Below are 7,527 nucleotides of genomic sequence, written 5' to 3' on the forward strand. Positions count from 1 at the left end.
CTGAGTTCAAGCCTAAGTACTGACACACAGACATACAAACTCAGAGAGAGAGACTCACACACACACACAGAGACACACACAGAAGCTCAGAGAAATGACTCTATCATTATCCTGTGGCTTCCATTTTCATTCTATTAATACTAGTTTTTGAGAACAAAAGAATATTCACTGCAACATGGTTAAATGCATAGCTCTTTCTCTGGATGGTTATAGTATGAATATATATATATATATATATATATATATATATATATATATATATATATATATATATGTGTGTGTTCATTTATCACTTTTCCATCTGTAATGAAGAATATATTCTCCCATATTACCATCTACTTTACTTACAGTCTTGGTCTTTCAGGTTTTGGGTTACAATCCACTTAACTGCTTTTTATTTTATTTATTTATTTTTTGCTGGTCCTGGGGCTTGAACTCTGAGCTACTAGTCTACCACCTGAGCCACAGCGCCACTTCTTTTTCTGTGATTAATTGGAGATAAGAGTCTTGTAGACTGTCCTGCCTGGGCTGGCTTCGAACTGCAATCCTCAGATCTTAGTCCCCTGAGTAGCTAGGATTACAGGAATGAGCCATGGCACCCAGCTCACTTGACTCCTTTTTCAGGGGACAGCTTCATATTTGTGTGTGGCTGAATATCAAATTTTGACAACACCATTTATAAGTTTTGATATCTGGAAGACCTTTTTTCTATGCATCTACTCTCCTCCATCTTCCTCTTCTTTCTTTTCCTCTTCTTCTTCTTACCTTTCTTGAAGACATCCTAAGGATGGAACCCAGAATCTCATTCTGGGTTTACTCCTGAGCTACATCTCCAGCTCACTTTCTGCAAGTGTGTGTGTGTGTGTGTGTGTGTGTGTGTGTGTGTGTGTGTGTGTGTGTGTGTGTGTGTGTGTGTGTGTGTGTGTGTGTGTGTGTGTTGGCGCTGGGACTTGAACTCAGGGCCTCATGCTCTTCTTTGGTTAATTTGTCCAAGGCTAACACTTTACCATTTGAGCCACAGCTCCATTTACTGCTGTTTACTAGTTAATTGGAGATAAGAACTTCAAAAACTTTTCTGTCCAGGCTGACTCTGAGTAGCTGGGATTACAGGTGTGAGCCACTTGGGGTTCAGCTATGTTCTGTAAATCTTGAGCCCTGCATTTCCATGTATATTTAGAACCAGCTTGTCAGGTTCCACAAATAAAATAACCATAGATTAAGGTGTTGAATCACACACTAGTGTCACCTGCTGACTTTTGTTATGGCTGAGGGCTACAGGGAAGGGGAAAGCACTAATGGAGATTTCCTCTGTTGTGATCCAGGGTCAGAATTCTTGTCTGCCTTGTGGGAGATTTAGTAGACTCCCTTTCTGGTCAGTGTAACTTCTTGTCAACACACAGCAGAAACTCAGTAGATAGTTGTTAAACAACTGAGTGGGTGAGGTCAGTTGATATTGGCCATCAAGGACACAGATTAAATTGTCCAACTGTGCCTTCTAACAATTTCTTTCTCTTACACATCCATCCCTACGATGTCTTCTGGCGGAAGTCTTCAGGAGGCTGATGGTGCCTGTTACCTCCTCTAAGTAGCTGATAAGAATAATTGAGTTATTTTGTAATAACACAAGGTTATTACAGGGAAATGGGGCAGGAAGGGAGAAGGCAAGACTACCCCTAAATTCCAGCCATAGCAAGAGCAGATGAATATTTCAGGGCTCGTGTATGTTCTGTATTGGGCCACCCCTCCCCGATAACATCCAGTCATTCTTCCTTATGAATGAAACCATCTCTTTAGCAAATCCAACATTTAAGCCTTTCATATGAGTTGTCTATGTTTTACCTATGGATTAATGGGAAGCAATCGGTTTTACAAATAAATAATAAATGGGGCCAGAGATCTAGCTGTGGAATGAGGTCTAGCTGCTTTCAACCTAGCCTAACTATATATAATACATTTTTTTGGTGGGGGGGAGAGTGCGGGAGAAAAGGGGAATGGGGCTTGAATTCACGGCATTACACTCTCCCTTGACACGAGCTATATCTCCACTTCTGGCTTCTTTTTCCCCCTGGTTAATTGGAGATAAGAGTCTCATAGACTTTTGTGCCTTTACCAAAATCCTCAGATCTCAGCCTCTTCAGTAGCTAGGAATTCAGTCTACTTCAAAGCTTCCTCTCTTCCCCTTACCCCACCCCCTAATAAGATATGGCAGCCTGATTTTATTTCATTTTATTTATTTATTTATTTTGGGTCCGGTCGTGGGGCCTGAAGTCTGGGCCTGGGCGCTGTCCCTCAGCTCTTCAGCTCAAGGATAGAGCTCTAACACTTGAGCCACAGCGCCACTTCTGGCTTTTTTCTTTTTGCTTATGTGGTGCTGAGGAATCGAACGCAGGGCCTCAGGTATGCAAGGCAAGCGCTTTACCACTGAGCCAACTTTCCAGCCCTGGTAGCCTGATTTTAAAAAGACTTTCTTCTTCTTTGACTTGAACTTCCCCGATGGTTTGGAAAGCAATCTTTCTTTTCTTTCTTTCTTTCTTCCTTCCTTCCTTCCTTCCTTCCTTCCTTCCTTCCTTCCTTCCTTCCTTCCTTTCTTTCTTTCTTTCTTTCTTTCTTTCTTTCTTTCTTTCTTTCTTTCTTTCTTTCTTTCTTTCTTTTCTTTTCCTTTCTTTCTGTCAGTCATGGGCACTGTCTCTCAGCTCTTCAGCTCAAGGTGAGTGCTCTATTACTTGAGCTACAGCACCACTTCTAGTTTTCTGGTGTTTTATTGGAGGGACTTTCCTGCCTGGGGCTGGCTTTGAACTGAGGTCTTCAGATCTCAGCCTCCTGAGTAGCTAGGATTATAGGCATGAGCCACCAGCGCCCAGCTATGCGCACATTTCTTGTGGAACATTGTTACCCACTCCTTTGTCTGTCTTCTGCTATCCCTTCCCTCGGGCAGCAGTATTTCTGAAGGAAGCCAAAAAGTAGTTTCCTTCCAGCAGCCTCTGCAGGGCCCCAGGACTTGTCAAGAGAGGCTGTGGGGTAACTCAGGAACTTCCCGCATCCCCGTGGAGAAGGGCCAAGGCCACTTGAGGAGGAATCATCTCATTCAGGGGAATGTGCTGGCCCAGCTGAGTTGCCTCATCACAGAATGTCCTAAAAGGCACCATGGCTGGCGGAATCTTAGTTCCGGCTCCATGAGGAGTTAGATCTCTAGACCTCAGGCTCTTCTTTATTATTTACTTTCTTATGGTGTTCTTTCATATACTATTATTTACTATCATATGGTTTAATGAACTCCTTTTGTTTACTGGAATACTAAGGACAGGGCACTTGACATCTTCTCTATAAATGGAGAATCAATAGCCCTCACCACAAATAGAATGAGTCTGGGCCACCCAAGCCCAGAGCCTAGAGCCCATGGTACTTTCAGGGACCTCAGAAAATTGTTTTAATTTCTTTTAAAATTAAGGGTGTGGGGGAAAAGCCTAAAACCAGTGGCTCACAGCCTATAATCCTAGCTTTCATGGGATGTCAAAGTTCAAAGCCAGCCCAGGCAGGAAAAGTCTGTAGGGCTCTTATTTCCAAGTAATCATTAAAAAATTGGAAGTAGAGGTATGTATGGCTCAAGTAATAGACTGCCAGCCTTGAATGAAAAAGCTAAAGAAGAGTGCCTAGGCCTAGTACCAGCAAACACACACACACACACATACACACACACACACACACACACACACACACACATTGGAGAGCTGGGTGTCAGTGGCTCACAACTGTAATCTCTCTACTCAGGAGGCTGAGATTTGACAGTCATGATTCAAAGGCAGCCTGGGCAGGAAAATATGTGAGACTCTTACCTCTGATAAACTACCAAAAGGCCAGAAATGAAGCTGTGACACAAGTGATACAGTGTTAGTATTGAGCAAAAAAGCTTAGGGACAGTGTCCAGGGCCTGAGTTCAAGCCTGTTCTGGAACAGGCACACACACAGACACACATAGACAGATAGACAGACACACACACACAATTAGAAAAGAAAAAATAAATATTCTAATAGTGAGTATAAACTAATGCATATAGTCAGAACTATTTTTTTTTTTTTTGGTCAGTCCTGGGGCTTGAGCTCTGGGCCTGGACACTGTCCCTGAGCTCTTCAGCTCAAGGCTAGTGCTCTACTACTTGAGCCATGTCATCTCTTCTGGTTTTCTGGTGGATAATTAGAGATAAAAGTCTCAGGGACATTCCTGCCTGGGCTGGCTTTGAACCGCAATCCTCAGATCTCAGCCTCCTGAGTAGCTAGGATTACAGGCGTGAGCCACTGGTGCCTGGCTAGAAATATATTCTTACTGATAGTCATAATCATAAAATATTAAGTAAGGAATTTTTAATGAAGGAAGGGACCATCAAGGACAAAGTGCCCATGAAAATCAGAGCACAGCTCTAGAATGTATGTGGCTATAATAGAAACACAACAAAAACTCGAGTGAATTTTGCCTGCTAAAATCAATAGTTAAAATCCCCCCCTCCTTATAAAAAATAGAGATTAGTGTCACAGCTCCACTTCCAGCTTTTTGTGGTTAATTGGAGATCAGAGCCTCTCAGACTTTTCTTGCCTGAGATAGCTTTGAACATGATCCTCAGATCTCAGCCTCCTCACTAGTTAGCATTACAGGTGTGAGCCACTGGTGCCCAACATTGGTTATTTTTGAGGTAAGGTCTCCCTTTATGCCGAGGCCATCCTGGGTTGTGATCGTACCTGTGCTTCCTCGTGCTACAGGGGATAACAGGTGTGTGACACTGCACTCAAGCTTTTGTACTTCTCTTGCAGCTATGTGTTAACAGTGGGCCTCCTAAGGCCCAGCTATTGATCAAGATGGGGTCTCAAGAACTATTATGACTGGCCTCGCCAAGACCTGAAATCTCCTTTTCACTGCTTTCCAAATAACTAGGATTACAGACCTGAGCCACCGTGTCCCACTTGCACTGTTTATTTTGAATCAGGGCTTGAACTCAAAGCCTGGGCACTATGTCCCTAAACTATTTTGGTCTAGGCTGGCCCAGCTCTACCATTTGGGCTATAGCCCCACTTCCTGCTTTTGGTAGTTAATTGGAGATAAGACTCTCACAGATTTTTCTGCTCAGGCTGGTTCTGAATTGTAATCCTGAGATCTCAGCCTCTTGAGTAGCTAGGATTACAAACATGAGTCACTGGCACCCAGCTTGCACTGGTTATTAGGGTCTTCCTTCCTGCCTGGGTTTGTGCCTAGCTAACAGTTCCGAAACACTGCATACATCTTCCCATCCAGGGAGAATAGTCTCGTGGATTTTTCTGTCCAGACTGCCCTGGTGTCATGATCTTCCCACTCTCAGCCTTCTTCATAGTCTAGGGTGACAGGTGTGGGCCATTGCATACAGCTATGCGTTGAGAAAGAGGTCTGTCTCATCATGAACTTCTCTCTCTCTCTCTCTCTTTTTTTTGGGGGGGTCCAGTCGTGGGGCTTGAACTCTGGGCCTGGGCGCTGTCCCTCAGCTCTTGAGCTCAAGGCTAGCACTCTACCACTTGAGCCACAGCGCCACTTCTGGCTTTTTTCTTTTTGCTTATGTGGTGCTAAGGAATCGAACCCAGGGCCTCAGGCATGCAAAGCAAGTGCTCTACCACTGAGCCACCTTCCCAGCCCCTCATCATGAACTTCTCTGTTCAGATTAGCCTCCAACTTCGATCCTCCTGTTTTCAGCCTCCTAAGCAGCTAGAATTACAGGTGTGAGCCCCTGCTGCCCAGATGTTTATATCTTGGATTTATATTTTTCAGAATTTCTCCACTTCTGGGGGCTGGATCTGCAATACACTTAGGAAGTGGGTGAGAGCTTTCAAGCCCATTACCCATATAGGCAGATGTGAAATAGAACACTCCCCAGGGCTGGTTCTGACACCCAAAGTCTTCCCTGTCGAAGGTCAAGAAAGCCAGGCACCTGGGCCTCCCCACTCTGTGTGGGGTTAGGACCCATCCAGGACTGTGAATTCACTTTGGAGATGCAAGGAAGGGAGGGAGACCAAGGGGCAAAGACCTGGGCTCCACACTAGCAAGCATTCTGCCTCCTCATGCTGGGCCATCTTGCCTTTGGACATGCTGTTCCCTCTTCTTGAAACATCCTCTCACGCTCAGCTCATGCATCATGTGCTACGTCACTTGGGGATTCTCTGCCTTCCAGAAACCTCTGACCCTCTGTGCATCAGGATCAAGTGACTTTTCTCCATGTTCCCATGGTACCAGGGGAGTTTCCAAGTCATCATTACACATGCAGAGGTTGACTTCTCTCCCTCTGTTTCAAGAGTCTGAGGGCTCCTGGGAGTGAGGGGGGAGGGACAGGGACCCTACTTTCTCACCATGGTATGCTCTAAAGGCAGAGCTTAGATCGCAGTAGGAAATGCTTGTTAATGGACACGGTTGACCACAGATGAGTTCATTAATATCTACGGTAAGGGATTGCAGACAGAAGCTGTTCATTACTGGCAGGTCAGAGAGTGTCCAGGTAAAGTGTACTAAACCAAGTACAGAAGTCATTTGGTTCCCAAACACTGTGAAGTATTGGGTAAGAACTCCAATTCAAAATATACTGATTTGGGCTAAGGTGGCTCATGCCTGTAAGCTTAGCTACTCGCGTGACTAAGAGCTGAGGATCATGGTTTGAAGCCAGTCTGAGCAGGAAAGTCCTGGAGACTCTTAACTCCAATTAACCACCTAAGCTAGAAGTGGAGCTGTGTGGCTCAAGGGGTAGAGTACTAGCCTTGAGCAAAAGAAGCTCAGGGACAGCGCCCAGGGCCCTGAGTTCAAGCCCCAAGACCCGCAAACAAAACAAAACAAAAACCACTTATTTCTGATCTGAAAAGAGGTGGAGGAGAGAAAGATTGGATCCCAATGTCATCATTGCATGGAAATTCTTCCCGAGCTGTCCGCACTGGGAGGAAGGAATCTGTCCCGGCACAGCTCCTGGCTGTGTCTGGAGGTGCGTAGTAGGGCCGCAGGCTGTAATAAAGCGGTGGTAAAATGAACGAAGCTCTCGAAATGTTTTACAGCTCGCTATGCAGTAGGCGCTTACTCTTACCAATGGCTCACTGAACCCCCAAAAGTTGAACGAATGGGGTCCAACAGCGCCCTCTTGGGGTGTCCTGCACCAGGCATCCGGTTCCTCCAGGCGATGCTGGACAGCACAAAGGAGCCCCAACCAATACAGGAGGGGTCCGGGGAATGGGACACGGGGCCCGCCAGCGGCCGGGGGCCTGCCCAGTGGGCCAGGGCAGGCACCTGGCTGGAGGAGGGGCCGCTCCGATGGCGGGGTCCCGGAGCTGCGCGCGCACCGCAAGCATCCCAGCTGGGACACCGACCCGAGAGCGCCCAGCGTGGCCACCCGCGGGGACTGAGCTCGGAGGTGCAGACCCCAGCCCGGGGCAGGGAACACCCCCCCCCTCCGAGGGACATAGGGATCAGGCCCTCCAAGGCCCAGTCACCCCCGACAAAGAGCGCCGGGCCTCGGGTCTGAGACCCCGGCCTCC

Source organism: Dipodomys merriami, unplaced genomic scaffold (genome assembly GCF_024711535.1).
Source record: "Dipodomys merriami isolate MVZ:Mamm:240054 unplaced genomic scaffold, mDipMer1.0.p SCAF_21, whole genome shotgun sequence".
Lineage (NCBI taxonomy): Eukaryota > Metazoa > Chordata > Mammalia > Rodentia > Heteromyidae > Dipodomys > Dipodomys merriami.